This window comes from Odocoileus virginianus, chromosome 2 (genome assembly GCF_023699985.2).
Source record: "Odocoileus virginianus isolate 20LAN1187 ecotype Illinois chromosome 2, Ovbor_1.2, whole genome shotgun sequence".
NCBI classification, from domain to species: Eukaryota; Metazoa; Chordata; class Mammalia; order Artiodactyla; family Cervidae; genus Odocoileus; species Odocoileus virginianus.
In genome coordinates, this window is record NC_069675.1 from 76,157,638 (window position 1) to 76,175,040 (window position 17,403).

General features: G+C 37.1%; 1 long non-coding RNA gene across 1 annotated transcript; it reads left to right on the plus strand.

The window, feature by feature from the left end:
* The first annotated feature begins 512 nt into the window (after positions 1–512).
* LOC110148213 (uncharacterized) lies at positions 513–2,684 on the plus strand. The gene is made up of 2 exons (XR_002317110.2): positions 513–682; positions 1,465–2,684. It is a non-coding gene; the product is annotated as an uncharacterized lncRNA (long non-coding RNA).
* Positions 2,685–17,403: the final 14,719 nt, after the last annotated feature.

Genomic DNA, 17,403 nt, shown 5'->3' on the forward strand with positions numbered 1-17,403 from the left:
CAACAAGGGTATACTGAACACCTACAATGTGCCAGATCTTCTGCAGAGTATCGTGAAGACTTGTACACTATTCCTGTCTTGTTATCGTTGTTCAGTCGTTAAGTCATGTCTGACTCTTTGCGACCCCATGGACTGCAGGATGCCAGGCTTTCCTGTCCTTCACTATCTCCCGGAGTTTGTTCAAACTCTGTCCATTGTGTCGACATTCCTGCCTTAGTCCAGAAGAACAGATGATCTGGGCATAGTCTGACTCATATCTTCTAAAACAAGGCCCCCAGAAAGCAGAAGCAATATCTTTTCTAGAAAATAAGGTTGCTATGGTCTGAATGTTTACATCCTCCCTAAGTTCACATGTTGAAGTCCTCTCCTTGTGAGATGACAATATTAGGATTGGGGAGGGGGATAGGTCACTGGAAGGTGATTAGGTCATAGAGGCAGAGCCCTCTTGAATGGGATCAGTAATCATATAAAAGAGGCTCCACAGAGATCTCTCACCCCTTTCATCATGTAAACCAGCCATCTGCAACCCCTTCACCACAACCTGACCGGGCTGGAGACCTCATCCTGGATTTCCAGCCCCCAGAACAGTAGCCTGAACCAACTAGGACAAGGAAAGAGGAAAGTCAGGAGTGGGATAATTCAGTGAAGAGAAAACTGACAGGGCAGAGCACAGAGGGTGCAGGTAAGGTCTGCACAATGTTGCCGAGTCGAGGGTGGCTGCATCACAGAGGGTTGTGGCGAGAGCCTAGCAGGAGTCCTCCGAACTTTTCATTGCTTTCTTTTCACTTGAGAAGATGTAGTGGACTGAGAGGCAGGTGGCCTCAGGTTTGGTCACTCCCCTCCGTTTCTTGGACAAGGACACTTAAACTCTGTAGACTACAGCTCCTCCCGTAAAGTACGCACCGAGTGGCAGTTACCTCCCCACGAAAGTGGAGGTGAGGCTTAAATAGAGACAATGCTAGAGCAAGCCCTTACACACTGGTCAGAGCTAGGCTTCCAGGGCCCTTAGTCGTATGTTCCAGAGGGGTCCACACACTGAAATGAAAGGGGGAAGTCAGACTTTTTTCTGGCCTGAATTTAGGGGAAAAACAAAATCCTCCCAATACTTATTTATATGCAATGATGAGCAAGTCACATCATTTCCCCCGGCATTATTCTCCTCCATAAAACAGGAGTGGAAGGGCCAGGGTTGATTTCTAAGGTCTCTTCCGGTTTAGACTTCCAGGGACAGACTTTAAAGCTCACTTGGTAAAACTTTCAGGTTCCTGAGGACCTTGTTTAAATCCACCTCCTGGAGTGTAACTGTTATATGTCTGAACGTTACAAATTATGAAATACGAAATAAATACATGCACATATACATAAACACATGTGAGTATATATAGACGTGCATGTATATATGTAACTCAATTGTTCCAACCAGGGACATCGGTCCAATGCCTGGAGTTTCTCTTTTTCTTCCAGGATTCAACATCTGGCTCAGTTCCAATGTATTCCTGAGTTTTTCAGTCTCATTCCCACAATGATCTGTCTTCTCTCTCTGGTTAAAAGAAATGCATGCTGGGCATTCTGCCAAACACTTGGGGGCCTTGTAGCATTCTGCTGTGACCCCTGGGGTCTGCCCTTTTCCCTGTGTCACTGCTTGTGGGAGTGAGAGGCCTACTGTGGCCCTGCTGGAGCTACGCATTGAATTCTGAAGCACGAAAAGTTTACCCAGGCCCAGGACTGAATTCCCCACATCTGTGTCTCAAGAATCCCAGCCAGCTATGATCTGATGACCAGTGCCTTATGAAGTGACCTCAGTAAGAGATAGTGAGGGGCACCGAGGGGCACTGGCTCTTCCGCGGCCACCTTTACACATCCTCTCTCACAGGGAAAAGGTCCTTCAAGGTTTACAAAATACAACTACATCCTTGATCTGATATAAATCAAGCCAGGACATTAGCATCCAAATAAGTACTCGACCTATTCTGCACCTGCATATGAATGAAACTCTAGGGGTCATCTTTTGAGGAAGTGCCCACTTACTGACCTCTAGTTATCCCAGAGGACCCAGGTACATTCTGCCTTGTGATAACACAGGATACCTGTATGAGGATAAGCTCTGAGGACAGGAAGTATAAAGGTTGACTTTTGGGCAAAACAAAAATGAAAAAATAAATAAAGCACCTAAAAGATGAAGAGACTCTGTCCTCCCCCTTTCCTGCTCTTCCCTCCTCAAAGTACCATTTCTACTTCTCTCCCAGCCTTCCTCTTCCTCCTGGAAACAACTGCTTTCAGAACAGAATTTATTCACTGTCTCAAAAGGCCCTTAAAACTCTGACATTTTATGGTACTATTTGAATTTCATCCAATTTCTTTTCATGAGATGAAGCTTTGGTATTAAGGAGTTTCAGATATGTTGGGGTCATTTGGGAAAAGAGGTAGGGACTTCCCTACCTAGGCAGATTTTACGGTGGATGTCTTCATGAAAATAGGCAGCATCGTGGAGCCTGACCAAAGAGTCTGACGAGGTCTCCTCATATTTAACAGAAGGATGTCCAGGCCGAGAGGGGGCCCCAAGAAACTGAGCCTGCTTCCGGAAAGGCACAGTTCTTCTACTGATGAACTCAGTGCAGTGAAATGGATACTACTGTGAACCTAAGGGCAGGAGCTATGAAGAGCAATCCTCCATGCCTCTTGGATTTAAGGAGTCTATTGTCTGCTGGTGGAAATGTGCATATAAACAGATAATTTCAGTAAAATGTTCTAAGTGATAAAAACAGATGCCAGTACAGGTACTGTAAGAGCCAAGAGAAGGGACATTTAGCCAATCCAGAAATTCAGAAAACATTTCTCATCAGGAATGAAATCTGCTCATGTTGCATTTTAAGGGTGCTTTTTTTTTTATTGCTTTTTATAGCACGTTCTTGTCTTTTCTCTCATAGTATCCACTCCATCCCTATAAGGGAGCCAGGGAAAGGAACATTACCTCAACTGACAAATGAGGACACCAAGGCACAGGAAAAATAGATGAAGTTGCACAGTTAGTTAACAAGAGAAAATGAGCAAACCTATATTGTTTTTATCCAGGCAAATAGTCAATTGGATAGAGACTAAATGGAATAATGGTGAAAGTCCTAGAATAGTCTAAGAGTAATGCAAGGAAAAAGGAAAAGGTAGGATAAGGTTTTTGATAATCTGAAATGTTATAGCGATATTTGGTTTGCTTCAGCTAAAGGTATCCACTAAAGAAATGTACATTCTATAATTCAGAAGAACTATTCCTGGGGCAAGGGGTAAAGAAGAAATGGGTAAAGGAGGTCAAAAGTTAAACAAAAACACATAATATAATTTACAATTTTTCCCAAGAAAGTAAAGTACCTCTCTGCTAAACTCATGCAAAATCTATACACTGAAAATTATTAAACGTTCAGGAAAGAAATGAAAACCCAAATAAATGTTGCTGTTGTTGTTCAGTCATTAGTCATGTCTGACTCTTTGTGACCCCATGGACTGCAGCACATCAAGCTTCCCTGACCTTCACCATCTCTTGGAGCTTGTTCAATGTCCACTGAGTTGATGGCGCCATCTATCCATCTCATCCTCTGTCACCCCTTTCTCATGTCCTCAATGTTTCTCAGTATCACAGGGACTTTTCCAATGAGTCTGCTTTTCACATCATGTGGCCAAAATGTTGGAGTTTCAGCTCCATCATCAGTCCTTCCAATAATATTCAGGGTTGATTTCCTTTAGGATTGACTGGTTTGATCTCCTTGCAGTTCAAAGGACTTTCAAGAGTCACCATCTGCAGAGACATGCTTGTTCATGGACTGGAAGATTCAACATAGTAAAGATGTTAGTTTTTCCCAAATTGGTTTATAGGTTTAATACAATTGCTATCAAAACCCCACAGGTTTTTAAAGATACACACAACCTTTATACTAAAATATATGTGGAGGGGAAAAATTTGTGTAAATTATGTGTTTATGCCTATCAGGTTTAATGCTACCTCTGTAACTTTGGTTAGCTTTTCATTTTTAGTCTGAAAAATTTATGGTATGATAAAATGCACTAGTATAGGTAAAGACACAGTTCTTAACATGTATAAAAAGAAAGGAAACACTATTCCATTTAAAGTTCCAAAAACTTCATGCTGGTTTCATGCTTTGTACATTGCATATTCTGTTTCCTCTGATTGTAAAGAACTTCCTCACCTTTTGCCTACCTGGCATTTTAGCACACATTCTTAAAATCAGAACTCAAACATTAATGGTCTCTGTTCCCTTGGCCCCTGGAGCACATGCCCCTCAGATTTCATTCTAGGAATAACTGCTTGCTCTTTCGTCTGTTTTTTTCTGCACCAGATACTAAGAATCATGAGTATAAGAATGTTATTCTATTTACCTTTTTGGCCCCAGAATCCAAATGGTAACTGCTACGTAATTGTTTGGATTAAAAACAATGGATGAATAAAGAAATGAACAGTGGGTAAACATTTATTCTTAAAATATATGGTCAGTTGATTGCATACAACTCCAGGTCTAAGATAAAAAAAAAAATTCCAGGTCTAGGAAAAAGTAGCATTCTCATGCTAATAATGAATGAGAGCCAAACTAACTTCAAATTCACAGCATTTTTACAAAGCCATCAGAGAATGGAGGTTGCAGAGAACTAGCTCAAAATCCAAGTGGAGATGATGGCTGAAGAGAGAGAGAAGATATATTCACTCAGGATAGTTAGAACCAGACATCAACAGAATTTCAGCTAGAATAGTCAAGAAGTTGATGAAGGCCAAGTGGGAGTGGTAGGACGGAAGAAACCTCCGGGGAGGCACAGGAACTAGGCAAGTCCCAGGATCTTTCAGGTTTGGTCACTGTGGACCCCTGTGAACCTCATGGTTGTTTACATAAAAGATCAGAAGGGTCTATCACGGTTCAGATCTGAATGAGAGGAACAGAAACCATGCAGGAAGGACAGGAACCTCTGCTGGATCCTCCCCCTGCATCTTCACCATAGAACAGAGACCTTATCTGAGGGGAAGGGCAAGGATGACAGCCTTAGGGCACAAGTGAACATACTTTGCTTATGTGAACAAGAAGCAGTGGCAGGAAAAATCCTAGTCTTGGGAGAAGAATAGTTATGTGCTGAGTCCACAGCTGCAGTCAAGGGAGTGACAGAGAACAAAGGCTATTGTGCTAAGGTCCAGGAACATGGTACATACCTAACAGTAAGTTTTAACTAGAGTAATAGAGACCCCCACTCCACCACCAAGAGTGGAAACTTGGAATAACATGTAAAAGAAGGATACTGCTAGAAAAGGGCAGAAGAGGCATGGAGTTTTCAGAGATCCTTTTGGAAAGGGTATTAGTCACTCAGTCATGTCTGACTCTTGGCGACCCCATGGACTGTAGCTCGCCAGACTCCTCTGCCCGTGTGATTCTCCAGGCAAGAACACTGGAGCTGGTTGCCATGTACCATCTCTGAGCTACAGCACAAATGGAAGACTGAAAACTCAGAATCATTCCTCTGACTTGCCATACACTATCCTAGTACAAGGTATCTCCAGAGGAATGGGAAGAATATGGTACACTGCGTGAAACCAAATAAAATATAGTAGCCCACAAAAATAGTAAAACAGATTTTCTTCTCTAGAGTAGATGGAACATTCACTGACCACTGGAAAATTCCACCAAACATTCAAGAAAGAAAAAAAAGAGAAAAAAAGCCCATTCTATACATCTTCCACAGTATAAAAGCAGAAATAATACTTCCCAGCTCATTTTATGAGGCCAGGACTATTCTACTATAAACCAAACAAAGGCATTGCAAGAAAAGAAAACTAGAGAAAAATATCCCTCACTAACGCAAAGACAAAATACTGAAGAGAAAAATATAGCATCCCTATTGTAAATCTAACTTTTTTTGGAATAAAAAGTAGAAAAACTTGTATCTTTGTTTAGAACTCAATATAAAAGTTCCCCATTAAACAGAGCTTTCCAAAATCTTGCAATGGAAATGTTAAACTGTTCTTTTGATTTGACCCATTAGCCAAGGTTACACAGGTAATATATGTAAAGTAAAAAGAAACCTGGAAGGCAAACATTTATCAAGTGATCAAAACAATATCATCAGAAATCATTTTAATCATATGCTACCTGATAGAATACAAATAGAAGAATATTGCGTGACTTCCCTGTTATTTCTGCCAAAGATATATGGCCTGAATCAACTCATGAAGTACTACCAAACAAACCCAACTTCAGAGGCATTCTAAAAAATAGCTGACTTATAATTGTCAAAGAAATCAAAGTCATGAATGTCAAGGAAATGTTCAAGAACAATCTCACATTGAAGAAGACTAAGATTAATCTGTGGTTGTAAACAGTATATTTATTCTGAAAGGAATGAATTTGACTACTTGGTGAAATGTGAATATATTTATAATAACATGTTTAGAAAAGAATAGTGCATCATGTCAGCAACTTTCTCTCAGATAGTTAAAAATTCTCTTTTTCTGTCCTTGAAACTTATGGAGAAGCTTAATCATAATTTAGACACATGCACAAGTTTACTCACAGCAACATTACTCATAATTACAAAATACTGAAATCAACTTACAAATACTATGGGAGACTGGTTGAAACATGGCATATCACAGAATGGATTTATATGCAACTGTAAGAAAATCTCACACTGAAGATTTCTCACAATGCCAAAGAATGCTCAAACTACTGCACAATTGCACTCATCTCACACACTAGTAAAGTAATACTTAAAATTCTCCAAGCCAGGCTTCAACAATACATGAACCATGAACTTCCAGATGTTCAAGCTGGTTTTAGAAAAGGCAGAGGAACCAGAGATCAAATTGCCAAAATCTGCTGGATCATCAAAAAAGCAAGAGAGTTCCAGAAAAACATCTATTTCTGCTTTATTGACTATGCCAAAGCCTTTGACTGTGTGGATCACAATAAACTGTGGAAAATTCTGAAAGAGACGGGAATACCAGACCAACTGACCTGCCTCTTGAAAAATCCGTATACAGGTCAGGAAAGCATTAAAGCATGATAAGGTACAGGATATTAACATACCTAATATGATTATCATTATCATTCTAAATGTATGAAGGTATAAAATTCAAGATACTTTCTCATTAAAAAGGAAAATAATCATGATTTTACAGTAGAGAAATTTAGCAGACATTACCTCAATCAAATGATTAACATTAATATTGAGAGCAGCAAAACATACTAGTTTCATTGCCTTCTGATAGATGCACTGAGAAAAGCAAAAAATATTTTTATTATTTTTGCAAAAAGATTCACAACCTCAAAATAATTATAAAAAAAAAATCCACAAACTCAAACAGGGTATTCGACTGACCAGTACTCTTTAAAAACATCAGTATCTTGTACAGAGATTAAAAGATAACATGTTAAAAAGCAACTAGAGCTGCAAAAAGTAGTTAAGAGATAGACATGAAGATGTGAAATACAACATCAAGAACAAAACAGTCACTCTTTGCAGATGATATGATACTACACATAGAAACCTCAAAGTCTTCACCAAAAAACTATCAGAACTATAAATGAATTCAGTAAGGTTGCAGCATACAGAATTAATATACAGGAACCTTTTATTTTTCTGTACATTATAATAATGAACTATCAGAAGGAAAAAGGAAAAAAAAATATTGCACTGAAAACAGCAGAATACCTAGGAATGAACTTAACCAAGGTGGTAAAATACCTATGCTTTCAAACCTATAAAACACAGATGAGGGAAATTGAATATGATAGAAAGAAATAGAAAGATATTCCATGTTCTTGGATTGTATGGATTAATATTGTTAAAGTGTCCACTGTACCAGTAAGAAGATGTAGTGTAATCCCTAACAATAGACTCAAATTTTTTCATATAACTAGAATAAATAATCCTAAAATTTATATAGAACCAATGTAGACTTGAATTGCCAATGAAATCTTTAGATAAAAGAATAAAACTGAAGGTATCATGCTCCCTAAATTCAAACTGCACCACAAAGCTATAGTCATCAAAACAGCATGATACTGACACAAAAATGGACACACAGGTTGGTGGAACAAAATAGAGAGCCCAGAAATAAACCTGCAAACCTACAGTCAATTAATCTACAACAAAGGAGGCAAGCATATACAATGGAAAAAAGACAGCCTCTTCAGTAAGTGGTGCTGGGGAAACTGGACAGCTACATGTAAGAGAATGAGATTAGAACATTTCCTCATACCATATACAAAAACAAAATCAAAATTAATCAAAGACCTAAATGTAAGGCCTGAAAAAATTAAAATCCTAGAGGAGAATTTAGGCAGAACACTCTTGGACATAAATCGTAACTATTTTTTTATCTGTCTCCTACGAGAAAGAAGGCAAAAACAGAAATAAACAAATGAGACCTAATTAAACTTAAAGGTTTTTCTACAGGCAAGAAAATCATTTACAAAACAAAAAGACAATCTACTGAATAGCTGAAAATATTTTCAAATGATTTGTCCAACAAGGTTTAATATTCAGAAGATATAAAACACTCACATGACTCTATATACACAAAAAGATTAATTTAAAACTGGACAGAAAACCTGAATAGTCTTTATAAAAATGACCAATAGGCACATGAAAATATACTCAACATCACTAGTCATAAGTGAAATTCAAATCAAAACCACAATGAAATACTACCTTACACTCTCAGAATAGTTATCATCAAAAAGTCCACAAATAACAAATATCAGCAAGAATGTGGAGAAAGGGGGACCCTTGTACATTACTGATAGGAATGTAAGTTGGTGTTGTAACTGTGGAGAATAGTATGAAGTTTCCTCAAACAACTATAAGTAGAACTATCTACCATATGACCTAGCAATTCCATATTATATATATATATAATGACAAATGTAGAATCTAAAAAATAAAACAAATGTATGTAACAAATATATATTAAACAATACTAGTAGATATCCATGAGGAAAGGGAAGAGGGACAGGACAAGATAGGGATATAGGATTAAGAGATACAAACTACTATGTATACACTAAAGGACAGCTGATATTGTACATCACAGGGAAATATAGCCATTATTTTGTGACAACTTTGAATGGAATATAATCTATAAGAATACTGAATCCCTGTTCTATACACCTGAAACTAATGTGATATTGTAAATCAACTATACTGCAATAAAAAAGAAGGACAACTCATTTGTCTTCTTTCCACCTTCCAAATTTTTGCTAACATTTCTCTGTCAGCTCCTTACTTCTCCTTGTCCTCAACCGTTTTTTTCTTATTTTATCCCTCTATTTTCATTTTAGTTTGGTTTTGGAAGAAAACACAAAAAGTGTGTTTTCAATCTGCCATGCTTATTTTTTAATAATGCCTCTAGTGTTTGTATCCAATTTAAGGATTGTTGTTGACCCAAGCTAAATTTATGAAATATCAGTTCCATGTAGCTGGAGAAGAGAAAATTCTGTGAGGGCATCCATGCCATATCCATTTACATGAATACCTAAAGGGCTCTTTACATGAAGAAAACAATTGTTAACTTTGATGACTGATTTTTGCTAATCATAAGAAAGAATTTTCCAGTTGTCAGAATTACTTAGAAAAAAAATGCATTGGAATGCACTGAATTCCCTTTGTGAGCATAATTAAATACCTGATGCCCACGAGTGAGTAATACTAGAACTTACAGTGGAAGTGGAAAACTTCTAAAGAGTGAATTTCTGGAATATCTGAGAAAGACTCACCAATTAATTCAAGTATATAATTAGAACCCATTAAGTGCAAAATTGGGTTCTAAGTCTCCCAGCAGTTATAAAAGATCTAGAAAAGAGGCACTAATCAGATACTATCTTAAATGAATATGTACTTTGTGCTTTACATTGAGTTAAGCATTTTATGTATTTTTTCTCATAAAATCATCACAGCAACTCGTTTGTTAATCTCCAATTTAGTAGGGAGGGAATCAAGGCTTAGGAAAGTTCATTATCTTGCCCAAAGCTACACAGTAGTATGTAGCCAAACCCGTATTTATAACCAGATTTGTCCAGCATCAGTGATTTTGCCCAAAACCAAAACAAAACAAAATCCAACACATACACACCCAAAAGTTTCACTATCAATGTTAAGGTATCAATCAGGCAGCCTTATTTCAAGAGACCCATGATAAAAATAGTAAAATCAGCTCTCTTTATTTAAGAACTCATAATTTCAGCAGTAGGAAGTCACACATACATTTTGAGCCAGATCCGGAGCCTATTAGGGGAATGTGTCATCAGAGAAGCTAATAATTCTCTCCAAAATCAAGGTCAGTCTGCATCTAGGATAGAGATGCATAACAAGAGAACATGTCACAACCTCAGTGTTTATGAGTCTTCAAACGAATGCCCTGCATTTTTCTGCAGTGTGACAAAGTCGTGAAAAAAGAGTGTTATGATTCAGTTAGGAAATGGATGATATCTCTACTGTCTGCTTTCCTTCCTGTCCATCCTTTTGGATTCAAATTAAACAACAACCCTGTGCCTGCAGCCCAAATGTATGAAAACAATGGTCAAGGTGAGTGAAACTTCCTCGTGCTGAAAATATCACAAAAGAAAGGACACAGAGAAAACGATGAATGCAGATAGGACATAAAAAGTCATCCAGCCTGGTACAGCTGTGTCATCTTCAGGTGGAGTCTGGAGCAGCCCACATATTTCAATGGTAATAGCTCACAAAGAGGATATCCTGATGGATGAATGAATGTGCAGCCTGGAAATTTCCACAAAGAAGATGAGAAGAAGACTTTATATCCACACATTTGGGGCTTCTATTTGACCTCACTCTCTCTGACTTCCAACAGTGTGGTCTATTTGGTTTTCAGAGCTATTTGTTGATTGTGGAGCTGAAATATAACTTGCTCTACAGTTGGAAGGAAACACATAGGAAACCAGGGTCAGTGTACTGTCTCTTTCCCTAGATTTATTTGTCTGAATCTCAGTCAAAGGCAGCTGAGAACTGGACAGTAGAGAAGAACTTTGACAGGGGAGAGAATACTGTGAGAAATTTATCATACAGTGAGGGGATTCAATTTTGAAGATTTTTCAGCAGAAGTTTTAAACTACCTGAAAGCTTCAGCAAATTATATATCCCTTTAAATTGGTTTTCCATTCATTAAAATCTTTGGTATATTTCAATGTGGGAGTATGCATTGTTCTTTTTAAGAGATAACCAGGACTATAATCATTATGTCTACCCTTAATGTTTTAAGAAAGATAAGGGAATACGTTAACTGATTTTAATTTTAACCACAAATAAACCATAACTTGAAATCTAAGCATGTAGTATTAATGTCCAAAAAGGAAGCATGAATTTTTGTTATACTCCAGTAAGGATTGCAACCCCTAGCAAATCCTACACTTTCTTCATGCCGTATTAATAACTACATTCCCCTAGAGGAAGAATTACATGAAATTTTTGGAATGATAATGGTGGCAGTTAAATCTTTGAAAAAAGCATTTGATAGAGAACTGCTGTAGATCCTAGTGGCTTAGTAGACTTTTAAAGATGTCAAACCATTTGATTTTTCTCACAAGACAGTACTTTTCAAGGTAATGGATAGGTGGCTCACACCATGCGTTTATTTTTAATTAGCATTTTCTCTCATTTCCTTTACTACATCTCCTGTTCCACTTTTCACCTGAGCCAACGGGGTAAATACACACTAATGACACCATTTAGCTTTGCCTTGACAAACATCAAATTGATGAGCAGACACCCCAAATCCTTCATTAGGTGGGTCATAAACTGAAAGGACTCTTTGATTATAATATGATGAAAGATTTATTAACAAACATGTATTCAGCTAAATCATAGTATTGGCAGCTTTATGAGATTGTCTTTCCCCAGCTGACAGGTGGAGCCTGTGGGCTGCTGTGGGAATGAAAACACTAAATCTGTTAGTGTACTACATAATGATCTAATTACCGGTCGACAATAGTGCTACACAAGGGGCTAGAATTTCAGAAAGTTCTTTGGGTTTGCCAGGTCCTGACACAGAAACATGTACCGCACTTTAGGGGACACAACTAAAATATGTTAAATAAAACAGAGTAAACTAGGGCTTAACAGAAGGCACGTGGTCAAGTGACTTATCAAAAATAGTAAGGAAGGAGAGAGTCTAGGTAATGCCAAGTCAATTTCAAAGAGGCCTGATTCTCCACAGTGCCCTAGTGGAGATTTCTAGGAGACTTTTCAATAGGTAATGATCATTAGGAATTGAAAGTATAGAATGAATATGCCAAATTGTACACTTATCTCACACCATATAACAAAATAAATACACTTAGAAATTATGAAAGTGGTATATTATTAGATCATTCAAAATTAAATATTTGTATATATTATAAAAACGATAGGAAAAAAGTCATACTTTATAATACCTTTTACCATTAGACCAGATGAGGATTTTTTCCCCCACTGGACACTCACTCAGATTTTCAGTTTTAACATATGGTCATGTATATATAGGTATACACCTAAAATGTGGTTTCTGAGAAATTTTTTGGAGGTATTTATCAAGTTACCAGTATTGTCAAATTTGACACTCCCCAAAATGCTGAATGACTTTGTATAATGAATCAACCATTATGAATAAGTACACTAATTTTTGGTAGGTTCAGATTTTTACAAGATGTCTTTTCCTTGAAGTAATTGTTTTGTCAAACAAATATACTTTTTCTAAATCCATAATTACAGGAAAAATTAATAGTGAATACTTTTAGTTTGAAATGTGGCTTTGGCTAAGACATTTGATATTTATAGAAAGTTTATATGCTTTTGTGCAAATGTCAAAACTGAAGAGTGATAAATAGCATAAAGGGGATTATGCTCTTAATCCTTGTATTTCATGAAGACTGAATGAAGAAAGGAAAATTTTTAAATTCTTAGAACTGCAAAAGACTATCTTTTCTTCTAACCCTCACACTATTGACATGATTAGACAAATTCAGATAATTTCCTCAAATATCGTTTCCATAAACACAGTATTCATTTTCCATCATATGTACACAGTTAAGAAACCAGAAAAGCCTCTTAAGGAAGTATCAGTCTTCTGATGTTAATAAAGATCTCTATCATCATCAACTTCTATAGGAAATCGAGGTGCTAAAGTAGCACTTGACATCAAATAAATGAAAAGTATTCTGTAGAGTGTGTTTGAGCATGTAACAGAAAATTACTTTTAAGCATACAGATAATAATAATATCTTTTATGTTTTGAGCACCAGTCACTGTGCTAACCAGGGTCCTAGGCACTTTTCATGTAGAGAGTACAATATGCTTTTTAAAAGGATAAATACCACTATAAAATTTTTAAAGCAAAATGCATTTAATTAGCCATTTCATCACTTTTTATCAGTTGAGATTATCAGAAGGAAATATTTACTGGCATATAAACATTTCCTTAGTAGGCTTTAGTGAGGAAGCAGATGTACTCTGCATTATGCTTACCCTCAGTTTATCATGAAGACAGCAATACCAATAATTACATAAATATTATAGGCCTACTTGGAGGATGAAACAAGAGAATATGTACAGCTTTTAAGCTGCTAATGTTATATAGGTTGATCACTTACTCTTTCTGGACCCCAATGATAACAATTTCCACTTCAGATTTGGAACTTACCACATGCTGACCTTTCCTAACACCTCTTTTGGTCCAAATTCTGGATAACTTGAAACCTAGAGACTTAAGCAAGCATTATAGTTGTAGCCGCCTTATATCTTCACTAGTTAATAAGGACATATTTAACCTTCCTAGGAAGACTTGGCACTCTCAGAGGACAGAGAAGACACTCTCTCTGTCTCTTCTGATCGCTACATCTTTCAGAATAGGACAGGAGACAGGAAATATGTTCAGTGGACACTCAGCTGCTCATACAGTGTGGAAGGGCTTCCCAATGCCTCAGCAGTAAAGAATCCGTCTGCAATGCAGGAGATATAGGAGATGCAGGTTCAATCCCTGTGTTGGGAAGATCCCCTGGAGGAGGAACTGTCAACCTACTCCAGTATTCTTGCCTGAAAAATACCACTAACTGAGGAGTCTTGTGGGCTACAGTCCAAAGGGTTGCAAAGAGTCGGACATGTTTGAGTATATGGGCACAGCCATAGGAATTTTTAAGGTGTCATTTTAAGAGGCAGATTTCCTAAAACAAAGTCTTCAAGATTGTTTTCAAGTAATTGAAAATAGATTTTATTGGAAATTTACTTTGTGGTAACTAGACCTTACTGAGCTAGCCTAGGTTATTTCTCTGAGATTTCATTCATCAACAGAAGTTTCAATATCTACACGTTATTTTCTCCAGATTAGATTATGGGATCCTTTAGTAATGGAATCCTTTGGCAAATACACTTGGACACTCCACGGTATGGAGGACACTGTGGTCCTTAATTTAAGGAAAAGCAATTGAGACTTCATCTAGACAACAACTACAATGGCTGGAAGAAACTGAAACTCAAGAAGCAATTGCCAATTAATTGTTATAAACTGCAGGATGAAACCTATGCTATGATGGAAGAAGGAGCACCCAGATTAAGGGGAATTTATTCTAAGGCCAGCAATTGAATAGGAGGATGAGATTATTCATAAATTCTAATTTTTGATTAGGTAAGGTATGTGCTAGGTTCTGGGGATTAAAGGATGAAAATAAAAACATAATAAAAAAAAACATTAAACAACACAATATAGTATAATCAAAGAACTTTGTTGAGAAAATCGAGGATTTCATGGGAACTCACAGGAGGGCATTGCACTGTGGCATGGGGAATTGGCTTCTCTGAACCTTCCCCAGAGTAAGGCAAAGGTGGGCAGCAAGAAGGTGTCAAGCAAGGGGAAGACCTCAAAGTGAGTAGTGAGAGATATTTTAATAAATTAAGAAGAAGAAAAAAGACTCACTATGGCTAGAACAATATACCAGGAGAGAGACAGTAAGAGATGAAACTAAATTCAGGGTCTTTTGAGATGTGTTAAGGGGTTTGGATCTCATCCAGAAGACAATGGGAAGTCAACTGAAAAGGTTTTAGTAAGAGAATGGCACAATCTGCATGTATCTCATAAAGACTATTTTGTTTACAGTGAGAAGAATAGCTGGAAGAGGTCCAAACAGGAAGCATAAAAACAGTTAAGAGACTACTGGTAAAAATCCCTGTGAGTGATTTTAATAGCCTACATGAGAACCATAAGATAAAGGTAAACAGAGGAGAACATTATAGCTACCTATCTATATCTAGAGAGACAATAAAGTTTTATTTAGGTTTTTAATTTAAATATTTGCTTAGTTTTTATATCTGATTGGATATGGGAAAAATTTAAGAAGCTAAATATGATAGTGCCATTGTCTGACTTTAGCAGCTATAAAAGAGGCAGATTTTTTTAAAAAAATTATTTCTGGAGAATGTGAAAGAGAAACTGTGAGTCGCTCAGTCGTATCTGACTCTCTGAGATCCCATGGATTGTAACCCTCCAGGCTCTTCAGTCCATGGGGTTTTCCAGGCAAGAATACTGAAATGGGTTGCCATTCCCTTCTCCAGGGGATCTTCTTGACCTAGGAGTAGAACCCGTCTCCTACATTGCAGGCAGATTCTTAGTGTCTGAGCCACCATGAGATAAAAAGAGCCAAAATTTCAATCAATTATTACAGTGAAAGATAAGCATATCAGCTTAATAATGAAACATCTCTGTACAGGTTTGATCAAATAAACTGAATAATTCCTTCAATTGTGTTGTTGGAAATTGAAAGTTATCATGTTGTAGATTTCTACTTCCTTTCTTCCCCCTTGGAAATGTAACACATTTCTGTGCTGCTTTAAGCAAATAATTGGGTTACTGTGGACTCAACATCCTAAGTCTTATACCCATGTTTAGTTCTCTTCTCTGAGTACATCTTAAAAATTTAATGTTGCTAACTGAAAACAAAATGATGATCTAAAGGAAAATTTGGTGGAGTTGGACTCCTCTCCTGAGGCTGAACAAAAACCTTTGTGAATAAGGAAAATCTTCATTGATAGGAAAAATGGAAAACTATGCTATCCTTTTATGCATGTAAGCAGTATTTCGGGAATCCTTAAGAAAGTTTTAAAAAACTTTCTACCTCTCTGTTAATAACCTAATAAGTCACAACAAGAAATTTTCAGCCCTGGATATACAATAAGCAAGAACTAATATGTAACAAAACCTACAATATTCACCAGCCATTTTCTACCCTATCTTTCAGGGGGAAAATGTGAAAGAGGATTTTTAAAAATAAAGTAATTGCGCAATGACAAAACAACAAAAACAGAAGGAAATTAGATATTAAAAATTTAAAGAGTCAATCACTTTCACTTAAAAAAAATAATAACTTGTGTTCCCCTTCCGCAGAGATGGGAATGGGCCTGTGCAGGAGGAGATGGATTGAAGGATTCTTCCAGGGAGTGAGAAATAGTCTATATTTTATCAGGGTGGGAGTTAGGTTGTAAACATCCATCAATCTGTGTGGTGGTGGTGGTGGTTTAGTTGCTAAGTCCTGTCTGACTTTTTGTGACCCCATGGACTGTAACTTGCCAGGCTCCTCTGTCCATGGGATTTCCCAGGCGAGCATACTGCAGAGGGTTGCCATTTCGCTTCTCCAGGGCATCTTCCTGCCCAGGAATTGAACCCGGGTTTCCTGCACTGCAGGCGGACTCTTTATTGCTAAGCTACCAGAGAACACTGTCAATCTGCATGTCTAAGATTATATTTACCCTAGGTTACATCTCAATTTTTTTTTAATGGGAAAGAAATAATGTTCATTTGGAAAAGGGAAAATTTTAAAGTAAAATAATAACTTCCAATGGGACATACTGACTTTAAGATGCCTGTGGGATGCTCAAATGTTTCTATCCATCAAACAGTTGAAAGTACAGATTCCAAGTATGCAATTGAGAGACAGCCTGAAAATATAAATTTAGGAATCATCAACATATGGGAAGTAATTAAATCTTTGACAGTGGAAATGTCATTTGAGAAGTATAACAATTTAGTGGATGGACAGAGGAAAAGATTCCCACAAAGAAGAATGAAGAAGTCCAGAGGAAAATTGAGAGAATGTTATGTCACAGAAGCCAAGGGAAAATATATATGTATATTTTAAGAAAGGGGTGAGTTAACTGTATCAAATAATACTGAAAAGTCAAGACAAATAAACACTAAAAAATTGTCTTTGGATTTCATAAGAAGGAGATTGATGGTAAATTCAGTGGGAACAGTTTCACTGAGAAGATGAGAAAGGAGGTAGAGAGGAGTTTGGTAACAAAGGGTGTTTTTAAAAGATAGAGAAACTTCACCAACCAAGTTGCATTTGAAGAATGAGTGGAGGAAAAGCAGTAGAA